Here is a 14,545-nt window from a genome sequence, read left to right as displayed (position 1 = left end):
CTGGGTGAAACAAATAAACAGCAACTCCTCTCTCATCCTTCCAACAATTACTTTAAATCTACATAGCCTGTCCATTAACCTCTCTGTTAACAAATATAGGTCCTTCCTATCCAGTCTATCTAGGCCACTCACTTTTATATAATTCAATCTCTTCAGCCTTCAATGTTCCAAAAAAAAAACAACCCCAGTTAATCCAACATTTCCATATAGCTAAAGTCCTCCATTCTTGGCAATTTCCCCATACATTTCTTCCCCACCATCTGTAGTGCAATTATATTATTTATTTAATATAATAACCTAGAGTATGCAGTACTCTAGCTGTGTACTAATTCATGTTTTATACTAGCATTACGTTCTTGCTGTCATATCTTACGTCACCATCAATAAAGATTCCATATGCCCCCTTAACCATCTTATCTACTCTCCCGCTTTGTTCAGAAATCTGTGGACATGCACTCCAAGGTTTCTCTGTTCCTCTCCTTTTTTAGTATTATATCATTTTCTGTATACTCCCTTACCCTGTTTGCCTTTCCCAAATGCATTAAATAACACTTCTCTGGACCAAACTCTATTTGACACTTTAGAATCATAGAATACCTGAAGTACAGAAGGAAGCCATTCGAACAATACAGTCTGCAAGAGCACTCTACCCAGGTCCACTCCCCAGTCCAGCCTGCCCTATCTCCGTAACCTAGCCTGCATATCACTGGACCCTAAGGGGCAATTTAGCATGGCCAATCCACCTAACCTGCACACCTTTGGACTGTGGGAGGAAACCGGAGAACCCAGGGGAAACCTATGCACACACGGGGAGAAAACTCCACACAGTCACCCAAGGCTGGAATCGAACCAGGGTCTCTGGCGCTGTGGGGTAGCAGTGCTAACCACGGTCACACCATGCCATCGGGCCTTCTGTCCACCTGAGCAATCCACTGATATTTTCTTACAATCTACAGTTTTCTTCCTCAATATCAAACATACAAGCAGTTTTTGTATCTTCTGCAAACTTCTGAATCATAACCCTAACATTTAAGTCTAAGTCATTGATATATACCACAGAAAACAAGGGACTTACTGCTGAGGAACCACTGGAACAGCCTTACAGAAGCATAAATACGTGTCAACCATTCTCTTTTCTTCCTACCACTGACTTTCCACTTTCCTTCATATCCTATTAGCTTTTAATTGACAAGTCTGCCATGGGGAATGTTGTCAAAAAGCTTATTAAAATCTATGTACACTAGATCAGCCCTACATGTTACATCCTCAAAAAATTCAATTAAATTAGTCAGACACGACCTTCCCTTAACACTTCCAAGCTGATAGTCCTTGATTAATCTACGCCTTTTAAAAATGAGGATTTATCCTGACTCTCAGAATTTATTGTTAAAATAGATTGCCCACAACTGAGTTTAGGCTAGCTAAATAAATTAATTACTTGGGCTATCCCTTTCTCCAACGGTACAACATAGGCAGTCCTCCAGCCCTCTGGCACTCGCTTCTACCCAGAGAGGATTGGAAAATAATAGTCAGAGTTTCCGTTGTTTCTTCCCTTGTTTAACATAGTAGCTTGGATAAATTTCATCCACCTGAGAGATTTATTCACTTTCAAAGATGCTAGACACAGTGATATTTCCTCTTTCACTCGGTTATCCCAACCATTGTTTGCTACTTTGTCCTTCACTTCTGTTAACATTTAAGAACAATGCCCATATCTGAGCCTCGATACACAAGTTACCTTTGTAGTTTTAATTGGACCTTCTGTTTCCTTGTTATTCTCTTGCTCTTGGTGTAAACCAGGGCTGTGTCCTGGCACCAACTCTCTTTAGTATATTTTTCTCCATGCTGCTATTGTATGCTTTTGGTGACTCATATGAGGGTGTCTACCTGCAAGCCAGAGCTGCCAACAAGCAGTTCAACTTGGTAAGACTGCTCACCAAGATTAAAGTGTGTGATATCCTACTCCATGAGTTGCTGTTTGTTGATGACATCGCGTTGGCATCCCATTCTAAATTTCACTTGCAGCAGTTTGTTGATCAGTTCTCCTGGGCCTGTAAGGGAGTTTAGACTGACGATCAGCACCAGGAAGACCAAAGTTATGGGTCAGGACGTGGAAATCCACTTTCCATCAACATCAATAACCTCCATAGTGGCATTCCTTGGATCAACAATTGTTGCCTTGTCCTATGATGCTGAAATCAGCACCAGGATTGTCAAGGCCACAACAGTCAGGTCAAAGTTGAATAGCTGAGTATGGGTCAACAGCAAGCTAACCAGAAATACAAAGCTCCACTGTACAAGGTTTGTGTTCTCAGCATGCTCCTTTACAGTAGGAAAGCATGAAGAACTTATGCTAGACAAGAGATTGAATAGCTTCCACCTCCACTGCTTCCGGCACAGCCATATACATCAAAAAACATACAGCCGCCATCCACGCAAAGCCATATAATTTCTTGGCAGAGGCGGAAAAAATAAATATCCTGGTGATCCAAAGGGGTGGGGGTGGCAGAAGGTAAGAGGAAATTGGTAAATTCCTCCCCACCCCCCATAGATAATAAAAACTAGTCCGGGAAATCACATAGGCTTGGTTAAGTGGGAAGCACAAGCATTCTCTACCTAAAGCTGCCTAAAAGTCACTTACAGAATCCTTTCTTAGTAGTACAGCTGAGAAAAGGTTTTCTAAATCAAAGCTCAGGTTTCAAATCAGGTTCATAGGCATTAAAATCCTGTGAACTATGTGGCCTAGAAATTGGCTATCTTCTGAATCTGGTGAGGTGGATCCATTGAGTATATTAGGTCAGTGTCGGTGTGCTGCAGGCACCATTTGTGTCCCAGCAGTTGTTTGTTGTTCATGAGCAACAGAAATTTGATGGATTCAGAGGCCAGCTGATGGAATCGGGAGTGTTTGTGAAGTGGCCTGCAGATTTCTTGTGGTAAGTAACAAGGTAACAATGAGATCAGATAAGTAATAAATAGTGTAGAACTGATGGGCACCAATGGGTATGATGCCAGCATAATGAACAGTGCTGCATCCTAAGGATCCTTTAGCCACAGACAGTCTTTTTAACTGTAACGGTAAGCAGAATAGAGGGTAAAGCAGGTCAACACATTGGTTCCTTCACATGGGTTATGCTACATAAGAACATAAGAACATAAGAACTAGGAGCAGGAGTAGGCCATCTGGCCCCTCGAGCCTGCTCCGCCATTCAATTAGATCATGGCTGATCTTTTGTGGACTCAGCTCCACTTTCCGGCCCGAACACCATAACCCTTAATCCCTTTATTCTTCAAAAAACTATCCATCTTTACCTTAAAAACATGTAATGAAGGAGCCTCAACTGCTTCACTGGGCAAGGAATTCCATAGATTCACAACCCTTTGGGTGAAGAAGTTCCTCCTAAACTCAGTCCTAAATCTACTTCCCCTTATTTTGAGGCTATGCCCCCTAGTTCTGCTGTCACCCGCCAGTGGAAACAACCTGCCCGCATCTATCCTATCTATTCCCTTCATAATTTTAAATGTTTCTATAAGATCCCCCCTCATCCTTCTAAATTCCAACGAGTACAGTCCCAGTCTACTCAACCTCTCCTCATAATCCAACCCCTTCAGCTCTGGGATTAACCTAGTGAATCTCCTCTGCACACCCTCCAGCGCCAGTACGTCCTTTCTCAAGTAAGGAGACCAAAACTGAACACAATACTCCAGGTGTGGCCACACTAACACCTTATACAATTGCAACATAACCTCCCTAGTCTTAAACTCCATCCCTCTAGCAATGAAGGACAAAATTCCATTTGCCTTCTTAATCACCTGTTGCACTTGTAAACCAACCTTCTGTGACTCATGCACTAGCACACCCAAGTCTCTCTGAACAGCGGCATGCTTTAATATTTTATCGTTTAAATAATAATCCCGTTTGCTGTTATTCCTACCAAAATGGATAACCTCACATTTGTCAACATTGTATTCCATCTGCCAGACCCTAGCCCATTCACTTAACCTATCCAAATCCCTCTGCAGACTTCCAGTATCCTCTGCACTTTTCGCTTTACCACTCATCTTAGTGTCATCTGCAAATTTGGACACATTGCCCTTGGTCCCCAACTCCAAATCATCAATGTAAATTGTGAACAATTGTGGGCCCAACACGGATCCCTGAGGGACACCACTAGCTACTGATTGCCAACCAGAGAAACACCCATTTATCCCAACTCTTTGCTTTCTATTAATTAACCAATCCTCTATCCATGCTACTACTTTACCCTTAATGCCATGCATCTTTATCTTATGCAGCAACCTTTTGTGTGGCACCTTGTCAAAGGCTTTCTGGAAATCCAGATATACCACATCCATCGGCTCCCCGTTATCTACTGCACTGGTAATGTCCTCAAAAAATTCCACTAAATTAGTTAGGCATGACCTGCCTTTAACGAACCCATGCTGCGTCTGCCCAATGGGACAATTTCTATCCAGATGCCTCGCAATTTCTTCCTTGATGATAGATTCCAGCATCTTCCCTATTACCGAAGTTAAACTCACTGGCCTATAATTTCCTGCTTTCTGCATACCTCCTTTTTTAAACAGTGGCGTCACGTTTGCTAATTTCCAATCCACCGGGACCACCCCAGAGTCTAGTGAATTTTGGTAAATTATCACTAGTGCATCTGCAATTTCCCTAGCCATCTCTTTTAGCACTCTGGGATGCATTCCATCAGGGCCAGGAGACTTGTCTACCTTTAGCCCCATTAGCTTGCCCATCACTCCCTCCTTAGTGATAACAATCCTCTCAAGGTCCTCACGTGTCATAGCCTCATTTCTATCAGTCGCTGGCATGTTATTTGTGTCTTCCACTGTGAAGACCGATCCAAAAAACCTGTTCAGTTCCTCAGCCATTTCCTAATTTCCCATTATTAAAACTCCCTTCTCATCCTCTAAAGGACCAATATTTACCTTAGCCACTCTTTTTTGTCTTATATATTTGTAAAAACTTTTACTGTCTGTTTTTATATTCTGAGCAAGTTTACTCTCATACTCTATCTTACTCTTCTTTATAGCTTTTTTAGTAGCTTTCTGTTGCCCCCTAAAGATTTCCCAGTCCTCTAATCTCCCAGCAATCTTTGCCACTTTATATGCTTTTTCCTTCAATTTGATACTCTCCCTTATTTCCTTAGATATCCACGGTCGATTTTCCCTCTTTCTTCCGTCCTTCCTTTTTGTTGGTATAAACCTTTGCTGAGCACTGTGAAAAATCGCTTGGAAGGTTCTCCACTGTTCCTCAACTGTTCCACCATAAAGTCTTAGCTCCCAGTCTACCTTAGCTAGTTCTTCTCTCATCCCCTTGTAATCTCCTTTGTTTAAACACAAAACACTAGTATTTGATTTTACTTTCTCACCCTCCATCTGTATTTTAAATTCCACCATATTGTGATCGCTCCTTCCGAGAGGATCCCTAACTATGAGATCATGTATAACCTCAGCCGCTACAATTACCTCACATCTGGAACTTTTTCCCTTATCCATACAGGAACACTTTATCGTTTGCTTTTGAAGATTTTACATTCATCAGGAGGCTGGACTATGCTGGTAGGTGCTCCACTCTGAACACACCTCCCCGGACAGGCGCCGGAATGTGGCGACTAGGGGATTTTTACAGTAACTTCATTGAAGCCTACTCGTGACAATAAGCGATCTTCATTAATTTTCAGTTGCGCCGGCATCAACAATGACATGCGTAGTGATGCCGGTGTCAACCGACGCATGCGTAGTAACCTCGCAGAGTGCTCCGGTACCTCGCCAACATGACGCCTGGGTTCTGGGGCCGGTCGCGCAAGGAAGTAGGGAAAGAGGCCGGCCCGTCAATCAGTGAGCCCCAGTCGCGGGCCAGACCCCATCGGAGGCCTCCCCCCGGGAACGGAGCACCCCTCAACCCCCCCACAGGCCACCCCCACTCCCCAAGCCTTTGCGACGAGTACCCGCTGGCAGCGTCTAGGTGTGGGCGGCGCCGACGGGACTGGGCCGTTTACGTGGATGGTTTTTGGATGGTTTCCAATGCAGGGCCATTGTCCAAGGGACTTTTCAACTTCCCAGGCAATTCCTGTGCAAACCTTGCCTGGGAACTTCAGGGGATGAGGTGGGAGTCTGGGGTCCCCAGTGCATCTTTGAGGTACCCCCAGTTACATTACTCTGGTGTTTGGAAGTTACAGACCGTAATGCTCTAATATAGAATAATATTTCCTCAGGCTTGCCATTAGCATTGCCATGGGGAATCCACTAAAATGGTAATAAAATCATACACACCACAAATAATGCAAAACTTCATCTTGCATTTTCATTGTATTAATTGTGATACCTGTTGGCCTTTTGTGTAACGTTTTTAAGTTATGTATTAATACTGTCTTAAGATGTTTATATAACTTTGTTATTGCTGGTTCTTTTGACAGGTTTATTTACATCATCCCTCTTAAGGGTTTTGTACGTTATTTGCTATACCAATACAATACAACTCATACAAGATTCAATTTAAACCAAGCAGTGCTTATATTGCAATATGTGGTTTTAAAATAAAATCCAATCACTGTGGATAAACTGATTATCTGTTTCGTTGTCAATTATGCTTAGGGGGTCATAAAAGTCTTTTAAACTAATAATGAATTACATGTAACTCTCTGAAGTCTTGGAACATGATAATGGGAAGCAAATGTATATTCTCATTTCATTACATTTTCCAAGATACTGTTCGAAGTGGAATTTCATTTCTTTGACAATTAATTCATACTGCACCACTGTAAATATGCACAAACTATCAGGCATGCCGGTTTATAATGGTTCCAGTTCAAAAGTAATCTATGTGAATTATGGACCAGCTCATGGGATCTGACATGAGGGTTTTTAATATTTAATGTGAGATGAAGGCACCTAATGGAAAAGTAGGCTCCAAAGGTTCCTGCAATTCCATTAACACATTGAAGTGCAAACAAGTAATACGAATACTTATTCACAAAATTAGTAGAGATCAAAAAATAGTATATTACTGTATAAGCATTGCTCGATTTATTTTTAATCATGTATGGGTTCTTACGTTGATTTCATCAAGTAATCGGGAAAACAATAAATGATTATTTATAAAAAGGTATAACATAAAGAGATAATTTGAAAATCCTTGGAAAAGAATGCATGGTGTAGGAAATCTTCAAGATTCCTCTTAAAACCTTTGATAGAGGAATTATTCGATGTAGAAACAGATGGAAAATAAGAAGTTTTCGATCAACAACATTACAATACTTGCTGCATGCAAACTACAACCACCCAAGCAGAGTTCTGTATAACTATCCCGGATTATTAACCCAACAAAAGGAAATAAAGCCTCTTGACCTCTGTAAGAAATGTTCATGCTCCAAACATGTAGAATGAAAACCTTATAGCCAAGGCGAGGGTGATTGCAAAACATCTATTTCAACAATTTGACATCTGCAAGAAAGTATCAGATGGACATTCGCTTCTAAAACCTCCACCCCCAAGTCAAATCAGAAAAATAGCCTGAAAGGACATCACCTGCTAGGTAAATTTAATCCACCCTTACACATCACTCATTGGATAATAAACACGATCTTATACTGGATGGGGGGTACATTACAAACTGAATGTTGCCACAAATCTTATCATGCCTCCCTACTGTGTGCTGTTGCTGTGTGATGAGAATAGTGAACAGCTAATGGTAGACTTTCTCGCTGACAGGACTTTCTTTTAGAAATAACTGACATGGCCTCAAAGGCTGTGTTTGTAGTGAGCAAGTTAGACCAAGGTTCCCTTCTGTATATAGTGCGTTTCCACTGACAGATAATCTTTGGTCTTCTTTAATTTGTGGTGTTACAATGCACACGTTTACCTAACCTCCCTACTGCTTCCCTCTCATCTCTATCTTTCCACCTTCAAAACTGTTTTACAAAAGAATTCTAGCTTGTGGTGAATTTTTTTTTGTGATGGTTTCCACCCTGGAAAATTGCCCTCCTGAACAAGCAACAAGGACATCTACCAGAGATACCAGTACAACAGTGCTGAGTAACTGCTGTGCAAGGTACACAAGTATGTTATCGAGGTTGTGAGCTCCTCCGCAACTGATACTAATTCTAGTCGGGTGCTTTGGACAGACCAAATAACAGAAGGTAAGGCTAATGCTCTTTTATATAGGTCCAATGACCTCTAATTCCTAGAGAGCTGCAGATAAAGACGGATGCAATTTGGCCCTAGAAGTCAGTCTGTTTCTACTACCTGCCCCCCACACTGCCACCAGTGTTGCTCCTGCTCACAATTTCTTGGTGCTTCACCTGAGCTCCATTTTCAAACTGCCTACCTAAATTTCCTGGGATAGATAGACCTATGCAGGTACTCGCAAGAGGTTGTGTACAAATGAGTGCTACAAGGTTCTGGCTTTTACAGGCATTAGGAGCTGCAGCTAGTTCTCCAGAGACTCCTGCACAAACAAGGAAAGAATATACATTAAAATACTGGCTTCATGACATCTTTAAAATGTTATATATTGTGTTCATAATAATATCTAATTGTGTGCTGTCGTTTTCTGCTTGAGCGAATACCAATGCGTGAGAAAATGTAAGTATTTTTGTCTAGGATGTATTTATCTAGGATATAATGAGTTCTATTTTGCCAGTGAGGTTTACAAATAGGGTTAAAATAGGTTACTGTTAGTTCTTTGGCAGATCAATTTAATACCCATTTCAGACTAGATGATGTACATCCTTTGGAACAGGTAGGTAGGTTACTGCCATTGTTCTGGATGGGGACCTGCTTCACAGATCATTTGAAGGAATTCCTGTTCATGCAAGTCCTTCCATTCAATCATGGCAGTAGACTGTCTGGAACATCAGCAACAAGAATTCCTATTTATGTTGCTCCTTTAATATATTTAACTATCCCAAAGCACTTTAATGGAACATTAGAAAACAATGCGACACTAAGCTACTTCAGGAGATATTTAATCAGCTGACCATACCCTTGGTCAAAAAGACAGGTTTTAAGGAATGTCTTAAAGCAAGGTTGAGACAAGTAGGGAGCTTGGCGCCTCGTCAACTGAAAGCACCACCAATGGTGAAGGAATTAAAATTGGAGATACACAAGAGGCCAAAATTAGAAGAGTTTGGATATCTCGGGACAGTTGTGGGATTGGAGGAGGAAGTTATAGATGGTGTGGGGTGAGGCCATGGATGAATTTGAAAACAAGGATGAGAATTTTAAAATCAGGGTGTTGCTTGACCAGGAGTTCAGGAACGGTAAGGGAATAAGACTTGGTTCAAGTTAAGACATGGGCAACAGAGTTTGGGATGACCTCAAGTTTATGGAGAGCAGAATATGCAATACCTGCCAGGAATGCATTTGGAATAGTTAAATCTAGAGGTAACAAAGGCACAAATGAGGGTTTCAGCAACATATGAGCTGAGAAGGGTGAGGCCAGGCAATGTTAAAGAGGTGCAAAAAGGCCATCTTAGTGAGAGCACAAATACAAAATCAAACATTCACCTCAGAGTCGGGAGCAGCACTGCTGGTCAATTGCGAATAGCTCAATTGGACCAGTTCCACATTCCACTGAAAACTGGACTTGTTGATAACAGCTTTTCCCCATCCAGTTGGAAGACAGTGGAGGAGGATGGTGTGGCCAACCATCTCAAGGGCTACAAACTGCTTGGGAAGGATAAGGAGAGAAAATTCACCTTTGCCACATCTATATAGAATGTAAAGAGCTGTTTCTTACTGTAGCTGGGACAGAAGCCTGTTTAGAGGGATTCAAACATAGAGTTCTGGAAAAGACAGCAATGGATTTGGGAGGCGACAACATATTCAAGCGATTTTAGGAAGAGAGGAAGGTTGGAAATCGGACAGTAGTTTGTAAAGACAGTGGCTTCAAGACTTGCTTCTTTTGAGAAGAGGGGTGATGACAGCAGATTTAAAGTAGAGAAGGATAACACCTGAAGAAAGAGAACTAGCTATGATACCAGCTAGTTTGAAGACCAGGGGGACAAGTTGGGTGATCAGTAGTTTATTGAGAATAATGTCAAGGAAACAGGAGATGGATCTCATGGACAACATGAGCTGAGAGACAGTCCTAGGTGAGATAGGAGAGAACCGGGAGAAAGATGCAAGTTCAGGAAGGAAGGTTGCAGAGGCAGGTAATCAGATGGTTTCAAATGGTGACAAAGAATCCAATGGCTCCTTGCATTTATTGTTGAAGGTGAGAATGGAAGAAAAAGCTAGGGAAGAGGGGTTTAAGAAGAAAGAAGATGGTTTGCAGGAGAAAAAAAGCAGTGAGCTATCTTTGAATTCCAGGCTGATCCTGGAATAGTGGGAAGTTTTAGAAAGCAAGAGCAGGATACTACAGTCTTTTAAGTGATCCCACCAGATCTGGCAATGGATGGCTAAACTGTTTGTCCACCATATCCTTTCAAGTCTGCATTCATTGGAGTTAAGGGAGTGGCAACAAGGGACATACCAGGCGAATGGCCAGGGTGAGAGGGATTGATGGTTTCATGGGTACTAGGACATCAAAGGTGAAGGTCAGGAGCAAATCAGTAGCTGCAGAGATAACAAATGAAATGCTAGTCATATAACTATGGCAAAGGATAGTCAAAATTTAAGAACTTGTAGTTGACCAGTCAATTTTATATTGAAAATTAGTCTGCATATTCAGAACTAGTATCAGGAAGTAAGTGTCTTCATTTCTCCAATTACGAGGACAACCAAACAGTTTGTATTTACTGTAATTCTACTGTCAATGTACTTGTTTGCATCTTTAGTAAATTTGTATTCTGATTTATTGCCTCAACAATAATATGATAAGTCCTGCACACCTAAGACAAGGACATTGTGTACCAGTATATGATGTGTTCCATTCAAATGGAAAGAGAACGTTATTCTCTGGTTTAAATCCGGGTCTTGACTTGTTTACTTGGATATTAGGCAGGAATCCCATGGGCTGGGTATCATGCCAATTATGCCATTACCTGCTGCCACAAAGCAGCCTCGAGAGCATGCAATTTTCCTTTGCTTTCCACCAATCTCCTATCAAAAATAACTAAGGACTTAAACAAGAGCTGGGAGCTAAGAGGCTTTGGCACACTTTTCTGGAGCAAAGGCTGCTCACCCTCCAGAAACTGGATGAGATTCTCATTCATAGAGAATTTGAGCTATGGGAAGAAAAGTCTGAAACCTGTTTTCATGTAAGTCCTCTTCCTCCTGTTGTGCGGTGCATTGTCCTGAAAAGTCATTTTGAGATATGGGGAGATTAAAGAGAAGTACACTGGCACCCACTGCACATGGTGTAGCTCAGTACAAATGAAATGAATGTGCAGCATGTGGTTAGATTTTATTGAAAACATGCTTTGTTTAATGTACAAATGTTGAAATACCAAGGTGGATTTTTGCCATGTACCATGTCAAAAATCCTTGAAATAGTGTGAGTGGAGGCTGCTGGTGAGTTAAATGCCCAGTTGCTTCTGCAAACTGAGCATTCGCGATCCCGACCTGACTCCTCTCTCACCACCGAACACAGCAGGAGCAGGAGCGGAGTCAGGCGAGGGTTTGATCATGTGCGATTTGCAGAAGCAGCTAGCCATTTAAATCACCAGCTGCCTCCACTGAAGTGAAATTTTGGTAGGTCAGGAGTGCGAGACCTGCAGTGTGCAGGTTAAACCAGGTAACTGGATGTCTGAAGTTGGCGGATTTGCTTGGATAGTCAGGGTACCTCTTTGGAGCAGTTAGGTACACCTTTAGGTATAGGACCAGTACTAATTTGGGAGAGGTAAGGTACACATTGGGACAAAGGCACCTCTTTAGATTGTTAAAAGTAAACATGACTGCACGTAAAAAGTACATAGACTCTTTGGAACTGTCAAGCTGCAAAAAGATGGTCAAAACGGGGCACGGTGGTGCAGTGAGTAGCACTGCTGCCTCATGGCGCCAAGGTCCCAGGTTCATTCCCGGCTCTGGGTCATTGCACATTCTCCCCGTGTTTCCGTGGGTTTCGCCCTCACAACCCACAGATTTGCAGGCTAGGCGGATTGACCACGCTAAATTGCCCCTTAATTGGAAAAAATGAATTGGGTAATCTAAATTTATATTAAAAAATGGTGGTCAAAACTGTCAAGGAACTGTCAAATGATGAGATAAGCTGGCATGTGGGCTTAGGGCAAAGGATGTGGGCATAGGTTGGCATGAAATGACACCAAGTTAGTATAGGAGCTATAAAGGTTCGTGGGGATGCAGGGAGCATAGAGATATGCAAGGTCATGGGGTGAAAGGAGGACATGGGTTAGCATAATGGGTATTGGGGACATGGGTGATTAGGGGTTATAAGGTGGCAAATGTTGACAGAGATAGGCCATGGGGATTACGCGGGGGGGAATGAGGCGTTGGGCTGGAGAGATGTTTTTGTCTCCTTTTTAAAAAAATTTAATTCAACGCAGTGTTGGAGCACAGAGGCAGGCCTTATACCAAGCCTCGGTCCACACCTGGCAGCTTCCACACTTGTTCCAGGCATGACATGCCCGACTTCCAATCCAGCCCACATCCCTGGAAAAAAATGCAACCTGTGGGTGGCCATTTATCCACAGAATTATACAATCCTTACAATGCAGAGGGAGGCCATTCGGCCCAAGTCTGAACACAGCCTTTGAAAGAGCACCCTACTTTGGGCTGCTCCCCCTTAACCCCAGCTAACCTGAACATGTTATAACGGTCATGTTCAGAGTTGGGAATTCCCCCATCTCTGTGCACCTGACCCAGGAGCAAAGGTCTGGGCCTAATTGTTACATTTTAAATTTGTAGCTCAATATTAGCAAACAGATGTGTGGTTAGGCTTCACTGGCCAATGGTTATCTATAACCTATTGCCTAACAACAGTATTAAAGTCTGTGGTGCTTTATTATAGGTTTGCATTCAAACTAGGGAAGAGCTGAATTACTGTCTCCTTGCTTTACATGATGGTCTCAGATAATAATAATAATAATCATCATAATAATAATAACTTATTATCACAAGTAGGCTTCAATGAAGTTACCGTAAAAAGCCCATAGTCATCACATTCCGGCGCCTGTTCAGGGAGGCTGGTACGGGAATTGAACCCGCGCTTGGCCTTGTTCTGCATTACATGCCAGCTGTTTAGTCCATTGTGCTAAACCAGCCCCTAACCAGTTATGATGTAAAATGGAAATAGTTTCCTTGCATGCATACTTTGTTTATACATAGAAAACAGAAGCAGGAGGAGGCCATTCTGCCCTTCAAACCTGTTCCACCATTCATAATGATCATGGTTGCTCATCAAGTTCAATACCCTGATTCCACCTTCCTCCCATATCCCTTGATCTCGAGTCCCAAGCGCTGTATTGAATTCCATCTTGAAATTACATAACGTTTTGGCCTCAACTACTTTCTGTGGTAATGAATTTCACAGATTCACTACTCCCTGGGTGAAGAAATTTCTCCTCACCTCAATCCTAAAAGGTTTACCCATTATCCTCAATCTTTGACCCCCTAGTTCTGGACTCCCCACCATCAGGACCATTCTTTCTGAATCAAACCTGTCTAATCCTGTTCGAATTTTGTAATTTGTTTACGTACCGTGTAAAAAGATGCTGGGTAGTCTTACCATGCTCAAATTTCTGAAGTTAGCCAAATTCTTCCTTGTCTGCTGTCAGTCCCCTGAATGTGGGACATTGCTTTGACTCTAAGTTCCTGCATTCTGCTTGTTCTCTTTCTTGGAGCAAATCTTGTGTGTCAAACAATATGTCCACTCATTCAGATTTTACAGGAGCAGCTCCCTATTTTGACACTAGATACTGGAATTCTTTACACCACTACTTTCAAGTGATTTATGCTTTCTGCATGTGATCCACTTGTTACCTGTAATGGCAAAGATTAACTTCCTTTTCAGTCCTTCAAGGAGTGTAATGTATTGAATTTCCCAGACCCCTTCCCCATACAATGAGTTCCTATCATCAGATCCAATCCAGGTAGTGAACATGTATTGAATACATCATGAGGCAAACCCTGGAAGATTCAGTGGAGTCAGCCATTCCCAAGTTGTGCTGAACAAAGTTCATAATGCATCAATTTTGTAGGTTCAATGCCATCATCAGAAATCTGGGGTTTGATTCTCCTCAAACCGACGCCAAACGTGAGGCAGAGAATCCTTTTCCTGCACAAAATCAGGACAAGCACCGGTCCTGCGATTCTCCGCCCCCTGAAAAGTGACATATTCGGGGAGTACGCCACGTCGAGTATCCACCAGCTCAGGCCATTGCCTGAGGCCCGCCCCATTATTCTCCATCCCCGACCGGCCGAATTCCTGACGGCGTATTTCTAATGTGGTCCTGCCATTCGGGAAATTCATGAGGTGGTTGCAGACTCAGTACATGGCCGCCACAGTCGAGGGTGGGCCGATCGGCAGGCAGGGGGGGCCCTCATTCGGGACTGGGGGCTATGTGTGGGGGCTATGTGTGTGGGCTTTCCAGGATGGGCGAGCGGCCTATCGGGGAGACTA

General features: G+C 42.6%; 1 protein-coding gene across 1 annotated transcript in view; it reads right to left on the bottom strand.

Moving 5' to 3' along the window:
- Positions 1 to 14,545, bottom strand: part of vwdel (von Willebrand factor D and EGF domains-like) — a 381,724-nt gene that overhangs the window by 254,743 nt on the left and 112,436 nt on the right. The window lies entirely within an intron of this gene.

Source organism: Scyliorhinus canicula, chromosome 5 (genome assembly GCF_902713615.1).
Source record: "Scyliorhinus canicula chromosome 5, sScyCan1.1, whole genome shotgun sequence".
NCBI classification, from domain to species: domain Eukaryota; kingdom Metazoa; phylum Chordata; class Chondrichthyes; order Carcharhiniformes; family Scyliorhinidae; genus Scyliorhinus; species Scyliorhinus canicula.
The sequence above is the reverse complement of the archived record's forward strand: the minus strand, read 5'-3'. Positions and strand labels throughout refer to the sequence as shown.